Below are 25,052 nucleotides of genomic sequence, written 5' to 3' on the forward strand. Positions count from 1 at the left end.
TAAGTCTTAAAATATTTCACAGCTTTGAAATTTTAAGTGACTTACAGCCAAAGGAGGAAAAAAGGAAGGGTATCTATCGTAGAAGGCATGTAGGAACCACTTTATAGATCACTAAAGATAATTTAGTCTGATTTCATCTATTACCCTTATCTGGAAACTAGCACCTCTGCATCCTTCTGGGGAGTCTAAAATGCTTATATGCAGGGCCTGGCAATAGTGATGTGAACCTGGATTCAGTTCTTTTTGGAGTGCTTCCATTTTACATGTTCTGACCATCATAGTACTCTCCCCACTTTGACTCCTTTTGCTTCTGTAGTTTTACTCCAGACAAGGAATTCACAGTAGATGGTTCTGAGAGATGGTTCTATGAGAATTATTTATTAACTGATCCAATAAGTATTTATTGAGCACTCCTACCAACCCGACCCAGCTCTGAGTGCCGGGGGTGTAGTGGGGCACAGAACAGCATTTCTGCCTGTTTGAGCTTTTGCCCTAGTGGGTAGGGGGAACCCAGTAAACATGGGGTGCTATGTCAGGTTATGATAAATGCTGTGAAGAGATGCAAAGCCAAGTAGAGGGATAGAGAGTTGGGTTTCACTAAGTCTCCAGACCTCTCCGAGCAGGTGACAGTTAGAGGAAGAGTGTTCCAGGCAGGGGGAATCACGCCTCGAGGTGAGACAGTGCTAGGCAGGTCAAAGGAGCACCCCTGTCAGCCCTCATGTCACTGGAGCAGAGTGGACAACAAAGGAAAGAGCATTTGGAAATGGAATTGGAAAGGTACCCGGGGTCAGTCCATGCAAGCCTGATGGGTCGTGCTGGGCAGTTTAGATTTGACTCCCAGTGGCAGGAGGTGCCCTTCCTGGACAGAGGAAAGGTGTGTTAGGACTTTTAATAGTAAAGGGTTACTGGATGCTATGGGGGCAGCGGGGGTGTGCTGGGGACAAGAGTGGAAGTGTGGTGTGGTCCAGGTGGGCAGGTGGTGGCTGAAACAGGGTTAGTAGCATTGGGGGTTGGAAGAAAGGGTTAGATTGGGGACGCTGAAGATAGAGCTGGTAGAATTTGTTGATAGCTCAGTTGTAGGGTATAAAAGAAGAACCAAGGATAATTCCAAGACTTTCAGACTGAGCAGTTAGGTAAAGGGAAGTGCTGTTTACTGAGATGGAGAAAGCGAGGGATGAACAAGGTGAATAGGAGGAGATGTTGGCAGGTGTTCCATGAAAAAAGGATTTCATAGTCAAATTTGTTCTGGAAACATGGATCTAGAGCATGACCAGGGGCTGGAGTAGAGGTGGCAGGGGGAGGGCTGAAGAAATCCATTTGTCTTTACCCCCTTACTTTCACCTCCTTGCTACTAATATTTCCACCAGGGGTTGCTGTATGAGGGTGTAATAAAGGAGAAAAATCAGCTAATTCCACTAGTCCAGCCATTTGTCAGTTTAGTCAGACAATGAGTTGGTGATATTAATTGGCCATAATCATAATAATTGTACCCATTGTCCAGATAGGGCCAGTCCCTGTATTTGGTTAAAGCAGAGCAATCAAGGTTCCAGTCAAAGTCTCTTGAGGAGTTTTCTCACAACTGCAGACAAGGAACATAGCATTTACCCACAATGTTGAATTCCAGTAGGATGCTGAGTGAAAGTTCCTTGTGGGGAATGTGGTAGGAAATAGCAGAACAAGATGAAAAAATATTCACAGAGAAAAACTCCGGGGCAACAGCTGGGTCCGTGACTCAACTGGAAAAATAAAGTGTTGAAGAGGTTAGGCAGGTTCCCTCATGGTCCCTAGGGTTCAGGACAAATTCTACAAGGCTTGTTAGGGAAAAGGAAATCTTAACAAAGCTTGGTTGAGAACAGGGAGGAAGGGGGTCCACCAGGGCAGTTCTGTGTTTGAGTGATGAAATGTTGCCCCCGCCATCCATTCATTCATTCATTCATTATTTGAGATGGAATTTTGCTCTTGTCGCCCAGACTGGAGTGCAATGGCACGATCTTGGCTCACTGCAACCTCCGCCTCCTGGGTTCAAGTGATTCTCCTGCCTCAGCCTCCTGAGTAGCTGGGATTACAGGCATGCACCACCACACCTAGCTAATTTTTGTATTGTTAGTAGAGACGGGGTTTCACCATGTTGGCCTGGCTGGTCTTGAACTCCTGACCTCAGATGATCCACCTGCCTCAGCCTCCCAAAGTGCTGGGATTACAGGCATGAGCCACCACAGCTGGCCTTATTTTTAATGGGTTTTTGAAGGCAAAATCCACATAACATAAAATCAGCCATTTTGAATTGAATAATTCAATGGCATTTTAGTACGTTCACAATGTTGTACAGCTAACCTTCTGTCTAGTTCCAAAGCCTCTTTATCCCCCTACAAAAGAAACCCTGTTTCCATTAAGCAGTCACTCCCTATTTTTCCCTCTCCTCAGCCCCTGGCAACCACCCTCACCTTTTTTTTATGGGGAACAAGAAAGCAACTTTGACCATGGGTGAACATACAGGCTGCTTAGGACCAGGATATATGGATTTGGGATGGCTGTTTGCAGGCATTGCTTGGGAATGCCAGCATCCCTGTACCTGGAGACCTCAGGATCTATGGGAAGCCCCGGTACCCCCACACTCAGAGTGGAGGAAGCCACTGGGCTGGTGGGAAGCTGAACTTGAATATGACCTCTCCTACTGGAATAAAGTGCCTTTGGCTTCCAAAGGAAAGAGCTGGGAGAGGCTAGTTGGTTGAAGCAACCCAGACGGAGCTTCTGGGACCACTTTAAGGCAGTTCAGTTCCTTGCAGCACAGCAATGAACAATGAACAAGTATGGTTAAAGGTAACAAGGGAAGTGTCATTTCCAGCTTGCCTAGCATGGGTTTGGCACCTCCATTCATTTACTGGGGGCATCAAGAGATTGTGTAAACATATGAGGACTTTGAATCACTAGTACATTGTTTCACACTGGAATTTGTAATAGCCTAAGGTCCAGATACTTGGTTGCATATCTGCTTGGTTGGAAATGCCGTTGTTCCAGCTATTCAAGAACCGGGCCAGGCACAGTGCCTCACACCTGTAATCCCAGCACTTTGGGAAGCTGAGGCAGAAGGATCACTTGAGGCCAGCGGTTTGAGACCAGCTTGGGCAACACAGTGAGACCCTGTCTCTACCAAAACAAAACAGAAAATAACCAGATTTCAGATCCTAATGTTTCTGTAGTGCTTACTAAGCTAAGTGAATGGAGTGGAGAAAAATACAGAAGGGAGAAGGAATCTTTGGTTTTTTCCCCCTTTCTCCTTCTGTAATGGACTGAATGTTTTTATCTTCCCCCAAAATCCCTATATTGAAGGCCTGACTCCCAGTGTGATGGTATTTGGATGTGGAGCTTTTGGGAGACAGTTAGGTTTCCATGAAGTCATGTGGGTAGGGCCCCCATGATGGGATTTGTGTCCTTAGAAGAAGAAAAGAGACCCAAGTGCTCCGTCTCTCCCTGCGTTATAAGGGCACAGCAGGCCAGGAGGAAAGCCCTCACCAGGAACCACATCTGCTGGCCCCTTGATCTTGAGCTTCCAGCCTGTTGTCTGTGTCACACAGTTGATGGTGTTTTGTTAGAACAGCCCACGCTGGCTGAGATACCTCCCCTTTTTATCTGTTTGTTTAATGCATTCTGCATGCCAGTTGTACAAAACTAAATAAGTAGATCCAAGCAATATAGTAAGTAAATAAAGTAAGTAAAAGTTTATTTTCCTCCCTCCAATCATAATCCCCTGGGAGGTAGCCATTTTAAGTTTGGGGTTTGTTTAGTCTTCTGTCCTCACACCATCTCATTAAGGTAGTCATTAGCTAATTGTGGCTGTTTGAATTTAAATTAATTAAAATTAAATATAGTTAACCGTTGAGTTCCTCAGTCACACTAGCCACATTTCAAGTGTGCCATGGCCACATGTGGCTGGTGGCTGCTGTGATGAACAGTGCAGATGTAGAACGTTTCCATTCTGACAAAGTGTCCTGTTAGCAGCGCTGTAGCGGCATTCTGTTCCTATACAAACATATACACTGACATGGTTGGCATAACATTGTACATACTACTCTGCAGTTTTTTTTTTTTTTTTTTTTTTTGCCTAACAGGGAAACTGTTAATTTAGTGTGATCCACATGCAACGTCATGCCAGGAAAAATGTAAAACAGAATGCATAATCAAGCAGAGTTTGGGTAAATTAAAATTATTTTAATTTCAAATTTTAGAGGTAATTGCAACATAACTTAATGCTTGTTCCAACTTTAACTAAACAAATTATTTTTGGAACTGGTCCACTCTGCCTTGCATATGTTAAGAAAGACGATTCTTAGGAGATGTACTTGGGCTTAATCTGCTAGGCTTACCCTATATAGTCATACACAGTTCCTATTGTTCTTCTGTTTTATAAGAGGAGTTGATATCTTTTTCTGCCTTCCCACAATTCAGTGACCACTAGGCACATGTGGCTATTTACATTTGAATCCGTATTTTAAATTAAATTAAAACATTCCTCAGTTGTACTAGATGTGAAGTACTCCTTAGACCCATGTGGCTGGTAGCTCTGGTGTTGGATGGCATGGATGGGGACATCTCTATTGTTGCAGAAGGCTCTGTTATACAGTGCTGCACTCTGCACTTGGTTCAGTGTTGGATGGCATGGATGGGGACATCTCCATTGTTGCAGAAGGCTCTGTTATACAGTGCTGCACTCTGCACTTGGTTCAGTTACATCTGTCATTAAATGCAGTGACTTTCCACAGGAGAGGATGGGAGAAGCGGTAACTCCCAGGGAGGACATCGCGCAATTTCTGTGATTGGATGGAGAGCTTGCATTTTCATGCCCTTCCCACTTGAGGTTCTGATGCTTTTCTCAAAAGACATCAGTCTTCCAGCTGTCTGTTGAGAATTAGTGTTCCATAGTAAGTTAGTTGTGGGAAAGAAAATTGGTGCCAATAGCTTTTAAGAGTTGGACTATTACTGATAATTGGTGAGGTCCATACATAGTTAAACAGCACCTATATATAACAGTAAATGCTGCTGTTCAATTTCGATTCCAGAGCATTTAGTAACATTAATTACAGCAAGTGCTGACAATTACATTGAAGCTTTGTAAAATGACAAAAAATTAGAATATTAGAAATGCATTCTGTATTGTGTACAAAACAGGATGTATTTATGCCACCTTTTATGGTTAGGAAATACATAATCTAGAGGGATTCACAAGAAACAGAATACTTTGCTCTGGGAACAGAAACAGTACAAGAAGAAGACTGGTGAAAGAGATTGACTTTTTCACTGTATACGTGTTCATATACTTTATATACTTTGTAAATATATGCTTGTTTTATTAGTAGAAAAAATCAAGTAATGAAGGAAAAGATAAAACATATTCTTAAAATGTGCAGGATGCAGAATAGGTCACTTAGGAAGCCAGGGTCACATGGTACAGAAAGAATTGCACAGTTGAGTGAGAGCATAGGGCTGGCTTCATGTGGCCAGAGCGTAAACCCTCACGAGGCTGCCAGGCACACCTTCTCCTGATGCTGGCACAGCATTTCTTAGATTCTGGCTATTCTGCAATAATTAAAGCTTTAAAACTGTTTTTCTTACATAAATTTTATACATTTTAGGAAAAAAGTATTTCTAGTACTGATTTTTTTTTTTTTAATACAACCCTTTTTAACACTTGTGGAACACAACTTAGGAAATGCTGATTGAAACTCTTGAAAATAATTAGAACAGAAAGATGAGATTGAAAAGAAATTATTTTAATTCTGGCTCTCCCTGCTTTAGCACCAGTCTGAGGCAGGAGAATGGCGTGAACCCGGGAGCCGAGATTGCAACACTGCACTCCAGCCTGGGCAACAGAGCAAGACTCCGTCTCAAAAAAAAAAGAAAATGAATCTTAGCGTTAACTGAATTTAAATCGAATTGTGACACACTGTGGCTTATTTGGCATAGCCTGCCCACAGATAAGCCACATGGGCACTGAGAGTTCTCTTAAAAGTCCACGCTGCTCTTTCTCCTTCCCCATCCTTGGCTGACAGGTACTGTCAGTGAGGAAGAGGTGGGAAGGACAGCAGGGTGGGGACGTGGACAGTGGAGACAGAGTGGCTTTCTTCCACCACCGCACCTCCGTACTTCTGCGTCCAGGAGATAGCAGCATCAAGATGGAGCGTCTGTAGAGTTAACGGTGAAGTATTCAGTTTTGAAAACTGAATCCTGTAATTCAGCAAAATTAATTTTTCTATTAAAGCAAGTTGCTAGGCTCTATACCTTTTCAGGAAAGAAAACTAACTAGCTTAGGAAAAATTTGTGTCCGGAACAGCATGTGCTATTAAGGAAATCTTGTTTGTTGTGGAAATTTAAGGCAGAGCTTCCCAAAGGCAGGGGTAATTTGCAAAATATTTAACTACTAGGACAGCATGGGAATCCAGTCATTTAGGGCGGATGCCAGCTCATAACTGGCGTGCTGTACTATGCCTACAGGCTGAATGTTACTCCTCCTGGAAGCTGGAGCCACTGGAGATAGGAGATGAGCCATTACTGGGTTCTGTGGCAGAGCCTGCTGGTTGGCCCCCAGTGTCCATACTCCCCTTTATATAGCAACCTGAGACCTACTTCATAGCCGGGGCCATGGCAGCTATATGGCCATGTTACTAAAGTCTGGTCAGTGGGAGGTGAGTTACCACGTGGGCCCTTCCAGAAACCTTCCTTAAGGGACAGTGTGTCTTCCTGCTTTGCCCTTTCTTCTCCGTCCCTTTCCTGTTCTGCTGTCTGGAATGTGGAAGCCACCATCTTGGACCTTGAGGTTGAGGTCACACATGGGTGGAGTGCGGTGCTTGCCTTCCTGGGCATTTCCCTGAGAAGGAAACTTCTCTTGTTTAAGCCACTGATATTTTGGGTTTCCTGCCACCCTGAGCCAAACCTAATTCTAATTAATGTAGGTTCCAATCTATGAGGCAAGTTCAGCTTAATATTACTTAAAACTTAACCATTCTGTAAGCTGGTATTGCTGTTTTCCTTTAATGACTTACGGGACTGGGATTAAAGAAAAATTAAGTAACTTGCCTCAGTACTTCCCAGCTAGGCGAGCATTTGAATCCCTGTCTGACCTTTCTGAATTCCAGTCTCCAAAAGTTTAATCCTTGCTATAGTGATTAACATGAAACTGAAGGAGGGCATGTGACACATGGTTTTGCAACATTCATGTTTTGGCAGAGCCCCAATTTTGTGGATTTTTTAATATATGTGTGTATATATATATATATATATATATATATATATATATATATATATATATAAAGACGTTGGGTTTTTCAGAGAAATTCATTTGTGGCTTTTTCAAAGTGACAAAACACGTTAACTATATTTCAGTCAGTAATACTTATCAGAAAAGCTTTGTTTTTTATTTCAAAGAATCCCACCTGGTTCCTCTAATTTCTAGTATTAATTGTAGTTTGCTAATTAGAGTTCTGTGAAAAGAAAATAGTTGGAAGAGAGACTGTGGTTCATTTTCTTTAGTTATATCTACATTGGAGAATAGGTCAAGACAATTAGGAATTTTTTTTTTTTTTAGAATTCTCTATGCAATAATTCCAAAATGTTCCCAATATTTATTACATGATTATGTAGAAATTAGGATGATAGTGGAATGAAAACCATAAATTACTTGATTGTGACATGGGAGCAGCCCCTGCAGCCAGTGTTTCTGCAAAGTTTAGTCAGAGGAGAACAGAGACCTAGATGGCCCCTTGCTGTGCTGCTGGGGGGGCCTAGGAGGCTGGGGAAGGAAGCTGGCAGCGGATGCCTGGAAGGCCGGTGGGGCCCAGCAGTTCTAGGGAGGTGGCTAATGGGGCCCAGTGCAAACAAGTAGCTGGCAGCAGAACCTGCAGTGGAGACAAGGGTCTTGATCTGCAGCCAAGGCTCTTTCTGGTGGGGCCCTGAGTAACCCTTCAAGTCCATTCATTTTTGTCCTCAGAGTGGAACACTTAATTGGCCACAAGCACAGCAGACTCCCCAGTGTGTTCCCAGGAACACAAGATCTGCAGGATTTGCCCTGTGAGAAAAGGGTGCTGTGGCAATTAAGTTTGGGAGAATGCTGTGTTGCAATGCCTCTCCTAGAAACTCACATGCCCTCTTAGCACTGTAAAAGTCTAGGATGTTGAGAAATTTGTTTAACTTTATTTAACCCAGTTTCTGAAACTGACTTGAACGTGGAAATCAGATCTGTTTTTTGTTTTTTGGTTTTTTTTTTTTTGTTTTAAGTAATGACCTATGGAACTACTACATGAATTTTGCTGACAAGCAGTTAACAGTGCTCTCGGAAACAGTTGTGTGAGTAGGTTGAGTTCCTGAGAAGATGCTAGATTTGAATCTGACAGCCTGGGACTTTTCTTGGTGTCCTGCTTGCTCTTGTTTGCCAGTCCGTATTGTCTACACTTGAGTGTGCTTGCTCATACGTATTTCATAGAAGCAGAACTTTGATGCTTGAGAGGCTCTTTGAGGTCATCTAGTTCTGCCTTCTCATTTGCACGTTGAAGAAACTAAGGAAGGTTAAGTCACTTGCCAAAGGCCAGTCAGTGAGTATGCTGGAGCCATTCAGTGTGCCATTAGTCAATTTGAAGTGGAAATTACTTGAGTTAGTTCCTTACTTTCAAGACTTTCATAGTGATATCTGGAGATTAGGATGGGATAAGAGTGAAAGCATTGCTGTTGGATTTCCTGCCAAGGTTTGGGATGGGTAAAATGAGCAAAAGAAAGAGTGCCCTGGATATAGATGGTGCTCAATAACAGGACTGCTGCAGACGAAAGCAAGAATCCAGATCAAGACTGCCCCCCAAAATTAACTTATTTATTTGTGTGTCTAAGAATGACTTAAAATAAGCTCCTATTGCAAAAGAATGTAGAAAGTGCAGTGGTGGAATCATGGCTCACTGGCCCAGGTTCAAGCAATCCTCCCATCTTAGACTCCCAGGTTCATTCATTTTTGTCCTCAGAGTGGAACACTTAATTGGCCACAAGCACAGCACACTCCCACAGGAGTGCACCACCACAACCGGCTAATTTTTTTATTTGTAGAGACAGGGTCTCTCTGTGTTGTCCAGGCTGATCTCGAACTCCTGGACTCAAGCTGTCCTCCTGCCTTGGCCTCCCAAAGTGTTGGGATTACAAGCATGAGCCACTGTGCCCAGCTGCTTCTGAGTGGCTCCTAAGCAATGAACCCATGAACAACTAAACAGATGACATTGTAGCTATTGCCATATTTCATAGCATGGCGACTACCTTGAGTGTGTCGTGCTCATTAGCTGCAGAAGAGAATGCTTGTTTTTCATGGAGTTAAAGGTTGAAAGCATGTTTTTTGGAACTTTCTATAAGGCCCACATTATTGACATCCTTAAGATCCAAATTATTTTGCTTTAACCTAGGTTTTTTTTGCTTTCTCGGTGAAGTTCGTAGACCCTTACTTATTGATTGGTATATGAAATTGGATCATTTTATTGTTGTAAGAGGTTCTCTTTTATTGAGTATCAGAATATCACTTTCATACATTCTTTGGAGCTAATTTTGAGGGTTTTTCTTGTGTTTTATGAAATACTATCTGTAGTCATCTAATGAAACAATGCTGTTTTTCTATTACAAAGCTTTCTGTTCACGTGTCTACATTTGAAGTTACTGCATTCAGAATGAAAGCCATACATCTGACCTCAGGATGTAAGGATATTCAGTTTTCTTCCTGATAGCCTAGAAGGAGGAAAAGAATGACAAGGTTGTAGCATTGCCCTGTTTCTGTTAGACAAGAGAAGTCCTCTAATGGCAAACCCTTGATGGTATGCAGTTTCCAAAGTCTGGTCCCCGTTGGAGCCTCTCATCTCCCATGGAGTTAAAGAGAGATTTGCCTCAGCAACTGGACCATAGCCATCAATGTCTATTGAAACTACAAGAAGAAGTTTAAATTAAACCAAACATGCAGAAGATGAGAAAATAAGTCTTATTTCTAAGAATAGGATGTTTTTCTTTTTTTCCTATGGCTGTAGACCTGTGGGCTTTTAATAAGTAATAATGAACTTTTACAGTAACTACAATTTGAGTCAGATAATTTTTCTCTGATTTATGCCACCAGGGTGACTCATGAGGGCACAGCATTTTAGAGGCTCTTTCTGAGACAGAAAATGTCTCTGACTTTTGTCAAGTAAGTAATTATTGATGTAGCATGAGGATCTTATAATTTAGAGGAAAAAATTATTTATTTTCATATGCCTATTAATTTTCCATCTGTTGAACTGAAGCCAGGGAGAGATGAATGCACAAAGCTGCTTCACCCTTCTGCTTTCTCCCAGGCTGAGTCTCTACCCCATGTGTCCCCTCTTGCTCCTGGAGTCCCCAGTCAGCTCTTGGAGGCATCCTTGGGAACCTTGTTCACATGATACTTTAAATGGCAAAACCTTTTTTGACCTTTCCACCTACAGACCTTCCTCTAGTGTCTTTGTCCAGGGTTGAATGATTACACTTATTATACTCAAGTGGAATTATTTACTTACATGTCTCTGTCCCTTTCTAGAGAGTGACTTCCTTAGAGCAGGGCCTAGGTGGTCTTCATTTTGTATTTTAGGTAGGACCAAGCATAGCATCTGAAACACACAGTAAGCCTTTAGTAATTGTTTGTGAAAGTGAACTTCTCCACATAATAAAACAGTGCTTTAGAATTTCTTTTTGTTATACTGAAGTAATTTTTGTCTTTTTGACTTCAAAGTCACTCACCCTCAAAACTGAAAAAATGGAAAGAAATGATAGTATTCTTCATCATTCCTTTTATGAGTCTAGTGGACTCTCTAGTCTTCACAAACATAGGACTGACAACTGTTGTTTTATATTAACATTTTGTTGTATAAACACCTGTATATTTTGTGTTGCTAATTGTGTGACAAAACTGAGTCTAAAATATGTGGCTAGAAAATCTAAGAAACCAAGATGAGAATCTTCTATGCTTTGTAGATTATGTCATCTTTATATCATCATGGTGTGAGGTGTTTTCTTGGATTGAGTTCCCCTGAGACAGAGATGCATGTTGTCTGTTTGGAAGGTAAAAGAAACATTTTAAGGGAAACAAGATAGGGAAACAATTGGAGCCTAACTTTGCTGGACACTCTGGGAGCCAGTGTAAGGACCAGGCCTCAGCGTTAGCCCACATGGGTCACTTACACATCAGCTCTGGCCGGTCTCTGATTGAAAGTCAGGCAGCAGCGAGGTGCTGGCATTAATCTCCAGTGCTCTGCCTGCCATGTGGGCCCCATCCATGCTCATGGCACAACCCTGCAGCAGAGCGATGGCAGCTGGCTGCCGGTGGAGAGCCCAGTAGCAAGCCCAGAAATAAGGCCCAGGGACTAGGGGTGGGGACAGGTGGGGTCAGGCATATTTGTGTGCTTGTTTATTTGATGTTTCAGTCTCAGTCCTTTGAATCGTGGATTATCAAGATCGAGATTACTTGAAACATTTAAGAATTAGAGAAAAGTAATAAGCACAGTATTTTCTTCTACTTGGGCAGTTCTTCCTTCAAGAGGGAGAAGTTTACGAAAGATTATTCTGTCTGAGTAGACCTCTCCACCGCCTGCTTGAACTTTGGTCTCTGATCAATTCTGCCTTTGAATTACTCCAATTATTTTAAAGTTCTTCCTTATATTGAGTAGAAGTCTGCCTTATGGTGATATGTTGTATTTCTCAGACACGGATACGGAAGTGGCGCCCTCCAATTCCTCCTCCTCTTGTTTTCTCTTTCGTCAGCAGATGGCGTCTTCCTTCTCTTTTTCTTTCTTTCCTCCCTCCTCTCTCCCCACCCTTGGCAAACATTTGTCACCAGGATGGAGGCTGTTAGAAAAACGTCTCCCTGTGACATGTTGTCTTTTCAAAAGGACAAGAAGGAAAGGAGGAAACAGTTTTTCATTGCTTAAGGCACATTACAACTGGCTGGTTCTCTGTAGCACATTTCTTAGACGAACACCCGTTTTCCTTTAGATTCAGAGCTGATATGTTATTGTAACAGTTAAATTTGCCTTTATATTTTTATTCATGCTGCCTTGCATGTAGATGGTTCCTTTTTGGTTCCTTTTGACTTTTCTCTTTTCTCTTTTACATAGATGCGCACCTTTTGTTAATTTTACCTTTTAAAAATACAAATGTAGGCCGGACGCGGTGGCTCACACCTGTAATTCCAGCACTTTGGGAGGCCAAGGTGGGTGGATCACTTGAGGCCAGGAGTTCAAGACCAGCCTGACCAACATGGTGAAACCCCATCTCTACTAAAGATACAAAAATTAGCTGGGCGTGGTGGTGCACGCCTGTAATCCCAGCTACTTGGAAGGCTGAGGCAGGAGAATTGCATGAACCCAGGAGGGAGAGGTTACAGTGAGCCGAGATCATGCCACTGCACTCCAGCCTGGGTGACAGAGCGAGACTTGTCTCAAAAACAAAAAAAAAGTATTTTCTAGAGAAAAATCTTTTGACATACAGATAGATTAAAATGGATTTGTACTTAGTTTTGGAATAAAACTGATAAGACAGTGATTTGGCCTAATCCCTTTGAACGCAGACATCGCTGGACACATAAAGATTTAAAATTGGGCAGAGAGAAAAAACTGGACAATTTTTTGTTTCACCTAGATGCTTCCAGTATTATGGGCAGAGAATACATACAACTTAGTGAAAGATTGTTAGTAACTAGAAGAGGATTTAATTCACACATATTGTAAAATCAGACTGCATGTGAAACAAACTGTGTGTTTGAACTAATTAAGTATTCAAAGAAATATTTAATATTTCTTTTCGCCCACTTTGCCCCCTTTTCTCCTCCTTTCTCAATCAGTAAATATTTACTGGATGTTTCCAGAATGAATGCTGCATAAAAAACAAGTATATGAAATTGTCTTTGCTATCAAGGATAATATAACTGAATGTAATTTACTAGCCCACTTTGTTGCTTTAGGAAGAATACTAAAGTGAGCCCAGTTTAACATACTATTACCTCTCATTTCTGCTTGTTCAAATCCAAGCTGCAACTCAGTGCCATCTTCTTCATGATTATCTTTACTCCTACCCATCTCTACCTCCATTCCCCCCAAAAGTGATCTCATACTCCTCTGAGCATCCTTAGCATTTCCGCAGATGCTTTTCTTGGACTTTGCTCTTTCTCCTTTATAGTATAGTTATATTATAGTTGTTCAGTGTGGGCTATCTTCATTCCTAACAGTTCTCATTCTAGTACCTTGTATAGAAATGCCGTTCACTAAATGACATATTGAATGGGTATTAAATTATTAAGTGCCTTGGCTCTTAATCAGTCAGGCCTGGATTTCAATCTCAGCTCTGCTATGTACTATCTCTGTGATTTTGGCCAAGTACTAACCTCTCTAAATTTCAGTTTGCTGTTCTGCAAAATGGGAATGATGATAATGACTATTTGATGGAGACTTTGTGAAGACGGATGATTTTTGCAACAGTGTAGGTAAAACATAGTGCCTGGGCATAGTAGTGCTTGGTAAATTTGGATGTGTGTCCACATGCTTTTCCAGGATACATGCACAGACACACATACACACATGGTGTATGTGCAAGATGCTAGGCACTAGAAGAAAGATGAAACCACACAAATCCTATGCTCATGTTACATAAAGAAGAAATAAAACCATGTAAAGTAGAGGCGAGGTGCAGTGACTCACACCTGTAATCCCAGCACTTTGGAAGGCTGGGGTAGGAGGATTGCTTGAGCCCAGGGGTTCAAGACCAGCCTGGGCAATATAGTGAGACCCCATCTCTACAAAAATTAAAAAAAAAAAAAAAATAACTGGCATGCTGGTGGTCCCAGCTACTTGGGGAGTTGAGGTGGGAGGATTGCTTGGGCTTGAGAGTTAAAGGCTGCAGTGAGCCGAGATCATGCAACTGCACTGTGGCCTGGGCAACAGAGCGAGACCCTGTCTTCAAAACAAAGACAAAAAACCGTGTAAGGTGGAAAATGATGGCACCATTGGAGCAGCAAAGATGGAGTGCTATGGGAGTTCACTTCTTTCTCCCAGAGATTGATCTTAGGCAAGGTATGGTTTATGGAGAGTTTTAATGCAAGAGGTGGCAGTTGTGCAGAGAGCAGAAAAGTGGGTGAAGCTTGGATGAGTGGAGATGGAGGCAAGAGAGGCAGAGAAATATTAAAAATGTATATATTTTGTCTTTTCAAAAATTGATTGTACATTGGAGTTTTCTAGTCAAAGGCTGAGATTGGAGATGGATATCCCCATTGGTCTGCAAGTCATTTTATAGACTTGCCAAGTGCCTGTGTGGGTTCTCAGATGGCCTGCTGTCTTTGATCCAAGTGTGGCAGCTGTCGGGTCAGAAATGAGGAAATAGATTGCTAGCAGTGCACCAGGACTGCAGCTTTGGTAGTCTGTAGCACTGTGTTGGGTATATTTCCCATGGATATGGAAAAGGGGAAGATGTAAGTTGGTAATCATCTCTAAAGATATGTCATCAAGAAGCTTTTCAGCTTAATTGTTAAATATTCAAATATAGGCCAGGTGCGGTAGTTCATGTGTGTAATTCCAGTACTTTGGTAGGCTGAGGTGGGTGGATCATTTGAGGAGGAGTTCAAGACCATCCTGACCAACGTGGTGAAAACACCATCTATACTAAAAACACAAAAATTAGCTGGGCATGGTGGTATGCGCCTGTAATCCCAACTACTCAGGAGGCTGAGGCGGGAGAATTGCTTGAACCTGAGAGATAGAGGTTGCAGTAAACCAAGATCGCACCACTGCACTGCAGCCTGGGCAACAGAGCGAGACTGTCTCAGCAACAACAACAAAAAATTACATATAATAGAAGCTCTCTCATCAAGTATGAGTAAACCATTGAAAAAAATATGTGGAATGTTTTGTACTCCGGCCTGGGCAACAGAGCAGGACTGTGTCTCAGCAACAGCAACAAAATATTAAATATAATATAAAGAAGCTCTCTCATCTTGTGTATATACAGATTTTTTTAAGTAATTGGAAGTATAGATAGGGAATAAGAGAATCAAGCATGAGTAAACCATTGAAAAAATATATGTAATGTTTTTGCTTGTCGCGCATCATACTGTCCAAATTCAAGTGTGGACTTTAATCTCCAGTGTCTAGTCCATCCATAAGGTTAATCAGTGATTCCAGTTGGCATAAAAATCTGCTGCTCACACTAGTAGACTAACAAGTTTGCCCTTCTTCTCCCATCTTCAAATGCCTCCCCCAATTCTTACACTGTTTAAATAGGAAATTGGGAAGCATTTATTTTTTCCCCAGGTTCAGCAATCCCATTTTTACTGTAAACTAAAGTTAGAAGAGTTTAGTGGTATATCCTCTGACAGACTAGATTGCTGGTCCTATCAATTACTAGCTGTGGCCAGGCGCGGTGGCTCAAGCCTGTAATCCCAGCACTTTGGGAGGCCGAGACGGGCAGATCACGAGGTCAGCAGATCGAGACCATCCTGGCTAACACGGTGAAACCCTGTCTCTACTAAAAAATACAAAAATCTAGCCGGGCGAGGTGGCAGGCGCCTGTAGTCCCAGCTACTTGGGAAGCTGAGGCAGGAGAATGGCATAAATCCGGGAGGCGGAGCTTGCAGTGAGCTGAGATCCGGCTACTGCACTCTAGCCTGGGTGACAGAGCGAGACTCCGTCTCAAAAAAAAAAAAAAAAAAAAAAAAAAAAAAAAAAAAAAAAAAAAAATTACTAGCTGTATAAGCTTAGGTAGCTCATTTTCCACAGAATTCTATTTACTTATCAGTGTAACTAGGCTAGTAAGACCTGTTTCACTAGAAAACATAGATTCTTAACCTGGCATTCATAGATAGTCTTCCTTAAAACTGCATATGTAAAATTAAGACTGGTGGTGCACATCTATAGTCCCAGCTACTTGGGAGGCTGAAGTGGGAGGATCGCTTGAGCCCAAGAGTTCACGATGAGCCTGGACAACATAGCCAGACCCTATCTCTTAAAAAAAAAAAAAGTAAAAATAAATTTAAAAAACTGTATATGTAGTTATGTGTTTCTGGAACCCTAATCTTTTTTTTTTGGAGTCTTCCCTGCTCCCCCCAAATTAAGAATCTCTGCCTTAGAAGTTAGTGTGTATTTGATAAGCAATAATAGATAGAAAATGCTGTACTAATGTAAAAAGCAGCATTATTTCAAGTAGATTATAATGACTCCCTACTTAGACCATTTGATGTTCTCTTAAGTATGAGCTTATCTTTTGTAGGTCATAAACAGAAAGTAGAAAAAAATCTACTAAAGAATTTAAAAATCTAAATAAACCTAGTTTATTTGAAGTCTCTTGCATTCTAAGCCGGATACTGTTTCCTAGTTGTTTGGATTGTCTATTACTGTATAACACACCACCCTAAAACTTACTACATTCATACAACTGTCATTTTATTTGCTCATTAGTCTGTGAGTTGGCTAGGGCTCAGGTGGATGGTTCTTCTGCTGGTCTCTGGATTATCTAGAGTGGTTACAGTAAGATAGTGACTGGGGCTGAAATATCCAAGACAGCTTACATGTCCAGCACCTTAATGCGGACAGTGGAGAGGTTTTGACCTTTCTAACTACATGGCTTGCTTAGTCTTTTTAATATGGCAGCTGAATATCACTAGATATTCTGAGAGATACTTTTATTGGACACACCCCAATATGCAAGCACTCATGAAGCTTCTGCTTGCATCATGCTTTCTAATGTCCCATTCTTCCAGCCCAGAGTTGGTGTGGGAGGGCATGACCATGGGTGTGATCACTAGTAGGCGTGATTCCTTGGGGGCCACCAAGATAATATGCCACACTGCCATATAGAAATGACTCATTAAATATTTTTATTGAATGAGAGACTTAAGTTTTCAGTGTAGTAGAGTTCATGTCTTCACTTTGATAAAGCTACTTTATTTATTTATTTATTTATTTTTTTGAGATAGAGTCTCACCCTCTCACCCAGGCTAGAGTGCAGTGGCATGATCTTGGCTCACTGCAACCTCTGCCTCCTGGGTTCAAGTGATTCTTCTGCCTCAGCCTTCCAAGTAGCTGGGACTACAGGTGCGTGCCACCACACCTGGCTAATTTTTGTGTTTTTAGTAGAGACGGGGTTGCATTATGTTGGCCAGGCTGATCTCAAACTCCTGACCTCAGGTGATCTGCCCACTGTGGCCTCCCAAAGTGCTGGGATTACTGGTGTCAGCCACCACACACAGCCAATAAAGCTACTTTTTAAAGTAAATGTGCACTCAAGTGTTCCCTTTATTGTTTGTGGTAATATTTATTTATTTAGATAATCCAGTTGTCCTCTTTTGGTGTCCCCAGTTCATACACACCTAAACATAACTTAAAATTTGTTTGGAATTTGAAAGTACAGAATTTTCCTGTAATTGAGACTTTTTCAACTCTTGTGGTTGGAGAAGGTATTCTATTTTTTGAAAATATCTATAAGTTTTGTGTAAATGGTAAACACTAAGTATTCTTCCCCTTTACTTACAGCCACTCTGGGAACCTGAGACTAGAGAAAATAAAGTTAGTCTCTTGTTCTAAGGAGGGTCTGGTTTAGAAATCTGATTTAGATACAGATAAGTTGCAAGAAGCCTGAGGTGATTGAGTGGAAGATACGATTTTGTTATCAAAGTAGGTTTCTGTTTTACAGATTGTATTCATCTACAACTCCTTATTAATATATTTAAGAAGTCATTAACCTACCATTGATTACTTGATATAGAAGCGGAAAGGGTAGTAAAAGGTGAAATAGAATTTTTAACTTTTTTCTTTTTGGTTTAGGATTTTTTTTTTAATTCTAAGAGTTTTGGTCATTTGGGGACAATCAGAAACAAAAAAATAAAAATAAAGCATTGATGGTACTAATATATATCAAGGAAATCATTGCCTGTGACACAGCTTATCTGGAGTCAGTGTTTTACAGATTGATGAACATCAGCTCGTTTTTCCATGGAGAGTAATAGCCTGTCTCTTCCTTTGAAATATTTAAGAAACATTTAGTTTATGAGAAAGCTCTGATAGATGATTGAAAGAACAGAAAACTGATCACACTTAAGCACAGTGCATCTGCATTTACTTTAGTAAGGTAATGAAGTACAGTGCTTCTCAAACTTCACTGTGCATGGAGAACCCTGGGGCATCTTGTTAAAAGATTCTGATTTAGTGGCTCTGGGATGGAGTCCTGAGGCTCTGCGTTTCCGAGAAGCTCCTACACAGTGGGAATACTGTTGGTCTACCAGCAAGTCTTTAGTATAGGTAACCCTGCTGAAGTCTTTGTCCTAGGCAAGAAGCCCACACTAATCCCCTCACCCACTGGGCTGTGGTGGCCCTTTCACTTTTGTCATTCACCTCCAGCAGTACAAGTAGAAATCCTTTTAGGATCTTTTCACATGTGCTCAAGTCATTCATCTCACAACTAGAACATGTATCTTAATTTAAAACCATTTCTGGGGGGATGTGGCATTAAGTTCGTTTGTATAAATCTGACATATGTTAATAGCTGTAATTTGAAAATGGAAAAAGCTCTTTGGCTTACATCAAATAGATTAGTCCCTCAGAGATTCCTTATCAAGACCCCCCCATCTGGATATAATTGGACTTCTGTTTCTATCAGATTGTCCACTAAAAACCAAGGTATGTGGAGGGGCCAGCATTAGCTGAGTGCTAGCTAGTGGAAATAGGCTCAGTTCTGTTCACCACATAACTGGCTGGTTGCCTGAGTTACCGCCAGGACTTCATCTGAACCAGGACACCTAGAGGCATGACCATCCTTCTTTTACTCGGATGGATTCATTTCTTTAGGAATTTGTTTCTTGTGTCTGGTTTAAACATATCTCTGGAGGTACTGAAGACTGACCCGCTGTCAAAAAACAAAATTCAACAAAATTAGCTTAAAGATCGAATTGGCTTTCATTTGCTGTTTTAAAGTACAGCAACACCTCATTCTATAAAATACAGTGGGCATTGCGATGAGCTGAGCAGAGGAGGTTGGTTTTATAGGCAGAAAACGGCTGAAGAAAACAGTGAACAAAAAGTGATTCGTCATTTCAAAGTTATTTTCCTTACAAAGGTTAAAGCAGAGGGGACTTCCTTATCATGCCAGCTAAAACTGGCCTTTTTGGGGGTTTGGCTTTTCTCTCTCTCTCCTGATTTCTTGGAACAACTTAGTTTCCACTTGGTGGCTCGGGACTTCAGCCTGAGTGACTCCATTTTGGTTTGGTCTCTGGGGCCTAGTGCAGGAGCTCAGTCCAAACCAATGGCCTACTATAAATTTTGTTTACCACTGCGTTTTTTAAAATACAGAATCTTCACCACAGAATCTTTTCTCCTAACTTTAATAGAGGGAAGCCATTGTAAATACAACCCCTTGGTCTAGAGCCCATCCAAATAGTCCTGCCAAAAACCAAAAATTTTTTAATTAGAAAATATTTTTAGTTGAAAAACTACACACTGAACTCCACCTGAGAAGACTGCTGGTGATCTATAGTTGGTGGAACTCATGCTTGAACAAGTTTGCTCACACAGAGGCAACATGGGCAACAGGCATGAGGGCTTTGGAGTCAGACAGACCTGGCTTTGAATCCTTGCTCCGCTGTTAGAGCTGTGTGACCTTAGGCTAAACCTGATTTAAATCATTTTTCTGAATCAAATCAAATCTGATGGAGGGTTCCCGCTTTTCAGAGTGTGTGGGAAACCCACGCTCGTTACTGGGACCCCTCCCTCCGCCAGAGGGGAAGAGGGACTCCTGAGCCCCCTCCATATGTGGTTGCTCTATTCATGTCCCTGGCCCGGCCCCATGGTGTCCTCTCAGAAGGGAACCTCTGTTAGTGCTTTGCCGGGGTTTTCTGCAGAGTACCCCCAACCCCTTGTTCACTGAGGTCTCCACTCTGACAACACTTTGATCTGGAATCCTGCCTCCTGCAGGTGTGTGAGTGGGTCAGGGCTTTTCCCTTCATGGGACCCTAATCTTTCCCCTCCCAGTTTTGGGGAAACTAACCCCAGGGACTGAGTCACTTCCAGCTCTGTTCCCACAGGCCCACAACCTTCACACTCGCAACTCTGGGCTCCAGCGCCTCATTCCTTCAGTCTCTGCCTTCAAAACACAAAAGTCTCAGGTTAGTCTACCTCATACCTGGGGAATGCTCCTCTCGTTTTCCAAAACCACAAGAAAAATCTGTTTATAACTACAACCAACATTTATTGTGTGCTTATTACTTGGAGTCAGGCACTATTGTAGAAGACAGTTAAGTGTCTTCAATTCAATTTACATAACAATCCTTATAGGTATAAACAGGAATAATATATTCTACACATATTACGTTATTCCTGTTTATACCTATAAGGAAATTGGGGCTCATAGGATTGGATCAGGAGCCTATAGCTCGTGAGTGGAAGAATCTGAATTTGAACTTAGATCTCTTTATTTAGTAAACCATGGAAACCTGGCTACTGAGTTCTCACTTTGCCAATGACCTGTTTCATCTTGTGTATGTTTCTTAAATATGTTTCCCATACCTGAAAAAATCAACACAGAGGAGTTGCATTTCAGAGTATCTTTCCATCTGAAAAATCCGTGGTTCTACTCAACTGCTGTTTTACTTCCATATTTTTAAGCAAGGAAACTGTTTTTAAACTGTATAGAGTTCAGAACTGCGGAGGCCCTGGGAAGTGTAGCTCAGTGTGGGAGGAGATATTCAATAACTACTGTTAAAAATTAGTGGTTCTGCAATGAGAACACAAGGACACAGGAGGGGAATAACACACCCTGGGGGTGGGGGAGAGCATCAGGAAAAAGAGCTAATGCATGTGGGGCTCAATATCTAGGTGATGGGTTGACAGGTACAGCAAAACACCATGGCACATGTTTGCCTGTGTAACAAACCTGCATGTCCTGCATGTGTATCCCAGAACTTCAAATTAAATTTAAAAAATATTAATGGTTCTCGGCCGGGTGCAGTGGCTCACGCCTGTAATCTCAGCACTTTGGGAGGCCAAGGTGGGCAGATCATGAGGTTAAGAAATCGAGACCATCCTGGTCAACACGGTGAAACGCCACCTCTACTAAAAATACAAAAATTAGCCAGGCATGGTGGTGAGCACCTGTAGTCCCAGCTACTCGGGAGGCTGAGGCAGGAGAATCACTCGAATCCAGGAGGCGGAGGTTGCAGTGAGCTGAGATTGCGCCACTGCATCCCTGCTTGGCGACAGAGCGAGACTCTATCTCAATAAAATATATATATATATGTGTGTGTGTGTGTGTGTGTGTGTGTGTGTGTGTGTGTATTTCTCAAACTGAAGGAGCCTGCAAATACTTGAAAAACCCTGATGTTGACTTTGAGAAATCATGCAGAATAGGGGCCGAATGCAAGAGAAATCGTCTTTGTCCAAATTTTAAATAAAGTAAGATTCTGGAAGCCACACTGATGCTCTGGGTATTGATGGTCCGTGAAATTTTAAGACAGTTAAATAAATTCTATGAATATGGTATTAGATTAGTGGTTTCTTTTTTTTTTTTTTTTTTTTGGTTAAGTTTAGATTCTTACCTTTGTATCTAGTACAAGGAAATTACTGAGGAAAATGGTCCAGGAACACATGTATGAAAACATCTTCTCCAGGTCTCTTGCAGCCATAGACTGATGTTTAAGGAACATTAAGAGAAGTTTTCAAACTTTTGGGAAGCAGTGAATCTTTTCACTAACTGAAATCTTACATGAAACTCTACCATATAAAACAGATAAGGTGCTATCTTACTAAGTATAAATTTTTGAAGTTTACACTTACGAGGTTTATTTACTGCCGTGTCAGTAAGAACAATGAGGCTATTACGAAGACAGAAAACTTTTTAAGTCAGGTATTGTTAACTTCTAATAACTATAGTCACATCATCTTCTGTCTTTAAAAAAAATTGCATGCTTTGCTTTAAATACAGGATATTTTTAAAGTCTGTTTTTATAGATAATTGTTTGCAAACCATAACAGAGTTTTTGGTTTGGTTTAAATACCTTGCCTTGGGATTCCAGGATACATTTTAGTTCAGCCCATGGAAGGTAGGGAGTATTTGTTTCAAAGCTGTAAGAAACCCTGTAACTGAACTTAGGAAACAGTTGCTCACATTCCTTATCATAAATCTAGTCATACAGGAAACATCTAATTCTTAGAATAAATATTTACTCTCTCTCAAGTGGGATATTATCACAAAGGACTTTACGGTGCCATGAAAGCAAGGCCGTACAGATGGCCCTGAGCCTTGCCTGGCATTTAATCGAAGCCCACGCTAGGGTGTGGTTTTGTATTCATGTGCTTGCTTGAACAACTTTAGGAGAGCAGACTGTGCAGGCAGGTACTTCTCACAGGGCTGAGTTGGGCCTACAGCTTCCCTCACCAATGTCACACTTAGGAGAAGTTCACATGTGAGTGAGCACAGAGCAGGCAGAGCAGCCTCCTGTGAGGGCTGCAAGGTTGCCCGGCCTGGCCGGGTTTATTGGCACACATCACGTTCATGGGCAGAGATCTGCAGTGCGTGAAAAGTTTGCATATAAACCATTTCAGGTTGTTTTCTTAAAGCTTAAAAAATACCAAAAATATATTTGAACATCAGAAACAGATGTTTGTGGTATCCTTGGAGCACTTCCATAGGAGTCTTTTAAAAAACAGCCTGCTTTTTACTAGATGCTTGGTTTACGTTAGGAAGAATGTATGGTTCCCTGTGGAATACAGGGAAGAAGTTAGGGACAAGTTGGTAGTGCAGATGAGAAAAATAACTACAATTCAGAAAATGAATTTGTGTAGAAGAAGAAAGAACAAAGTACCTTTGAGTACAAACTGGGGAGTGACCTCTTCTGGCCAGAAAGCCAGGGAACATTTCCTGGAAAAGAAGGCATTTGGGGAGGACTTTGAGTACACAGAGGACTTGGATAGGAGACTGTTGGGAGAAAAGATGATGTCCTAGGGCATGTTACCTATTGGGAGAGTATAATTTTAGGGGGAAATTACGTAGACATCACTTACTTCTTAAACCATTTATTACCTTCTTCATTAGGTGTATTAGCTCTACTGCATATGCATTTTAAAATATCATCTTCAAAAAGACCATTCTCTATATATACAACGTAAGCATGCCTGAGGTCTCTTTCAGTTGTTACTATCTGGCAGAGATTTACTTGTTCACATTTAGACTTTTAATGTGATAATTTTGCCTAACTTGGCTGCCCCTTTGATACCTACATGCGTCATGCCCTAAACCTAGCATCTGCAGGAATGACAGCCATTCATTGATTCATTCGTTCGCCCACGCTGGCAATATTGAACACTTATTTATGTGCCAGCTCCTGGAGAGTTCCAGGTACCCAGCAGGAAACAGGTCAGAACTGGACAGGTGAATCAGATGCCTGGAAACCACCTGAAGTTCTTATCATTAAACTGTATTAAAAAAGATAACAATGCAACTTTTCCTACAAAATGATAACAGCATAAAGTGAACGCCTCCCAGAAGCTTGTACATTTTAACAGGATCAAAGCTTTGCCCAGAACTGCTTCTAATCAGGCTCTGTGTGAGAGTGAATTGTGGTTTGAGCCTTGGGACTTTTCCAGCCCTCCTAAAATTATATGGCTTTTTAAGCAGCAGGGTTGGTAGTGTCTCATCTGTACTTTGAGGTTGAGACCGGCTCTGATAGTATTCCTTTCAAGAAAGTAGCTTAAATAAAACTCTACCGCACTGGGAAAATTAATTAGATATACCATGACTGAAATAAGCTCTTTTGAGGGACAGGACGGCAGAGCACAGAGAGGGAGTATAGCAGAGTGGGAAAGCACAACCTACCTGGGTGCACCACCCGGCCCTTGGTCCTTGGGTGAGTCACTTAACCTCTTCGCGCGTCTGTTAAATAATATTAGAACAATAATATTAGTATCCGCCTCAAAGGATTGTTGTGAGAGTCAAATAAGTCAGTATATACAGAGCATTTAGAATGGTGCCTGCTTTAAAGTAAGCATTATAATTAACTAGTATTTCTTTTAGCTATGCATTTGTCCAGTGTGTCAATTTTCTGAGACTATATAGTAGATACAAGGTAAGAATGGTTGGGAAGCTAGATCAGATGAGAGTGGTTAATTTTTTTCTTCCTCTTCTTGTCGCTCCCTACCCGCCTGCCCCATAGACCCCAGAGTTATTTGTTTCATAAGGCTATAACATCATAGTTGAATGTATGACCTTGAAAAATCCTGATTAAGTAGTTCTGGGCAAAGCTCTAATGGTTGGAAAATAAATCAGGCCTCCCACACATACCTGCTCAGCCAAGAATTTGTTTGCCCCAGAAACTGTGGGTGGGCGGGAATGGAAGCAGGCACACACCCAGGCTCTGCGAACTCTCTGTTCTCGCTGCAGACTGTGTTGTCACCCTTCTCCTGCAACTCGCCGGTGCTTTCTGGGCATTTCTTTGCATTCTCAATTCTAGAAAAACAAATATTTTCATTTTAAAGAACACGTTTTCTCTTTTTTCCCCAACTCCAAGAACTGCCACTGCTCCCCTGTTTGTTTTCCACAGTTTGGCTCTTTATTTGCCCCTTGGTATTGCACATACATAAATATCTGCAAGCCCAGAGGGCAACATACAACATACAGTGTTGAACAGTAGGGCTCCCTACATGGTTCCTGAGTTTCGAGGTCTTTAGCAAGGCTCTCTGGAAGTCCATGAGTTTCTTTTGATTCCTATAGCCAGGAATAGAGGCCTCTTGCCTTCGCACTGGGCGAGAGCTTGAGCCCCTCCCAGTTCTGGAGGCCAGGAGTGGCTGCAGGGCATCTTCCGTCTGCGTCCTGGGGGGATTTGTGGGAGTGTTTCGACCCAGGGCTTCAGAGAGGTGCCTGTATTCCTCTTCCTGTGAAGCAGGCCACATTGGGCCTCGCAGGTCTGTTTGACACTTAGTTATGGGTTCCTGGCTTGTTTAGCGTTTTTCTTGTTAGCCCGGTAAACATTGAATCCCGTTGTCCTAGTTAAGTCCTCTCCTTGGGGC

The 25,052-nt window shown here is 41.7% G+C and overlaps 2 long non-coding RNA genes across 4 annotated transcripts in view; one reads left to right on the top strand and one right to left on the bottom strand.

The window, feature by feature from the left end:
• LOC104674469 overlaps nt 1-25,052 on the top strand; it is a 162,523-nt gene that overhangs the window by 86,323 nt on the left and 51,148 nt on the right. The gene's annotated exons all lie outside the window — the stretch shown is intronic.
• On the bottom strand, nt 22,812-24,480 carry LOC115898270. Its single transcript, XR_004057980.1, has 3 exons — nt 24,328-24,480; nt 23,863-23,919; nt 22,812-22,908 (listed from the first exon to the last, which is right to left on the bottom strand). It is a non-coding gene; the product is annotated as an uncharacterized LOC115898270 (long non-coding RNA).

Source organism: Rhinopithecus roxellana, chromosome 6 (assembly GCF_007565055.1).
Source record: "Rhinopithecus roxellana isolate Shanxi Qingling chromosome 6, ASM756505v1, whole genome shotgun sequence".
NCBI lineage: Eukaryota > Metazoa > Chordata > Mammalia > Primates > Cercopithecidae > Rhinopithecus > Rhinopithecus roxellana.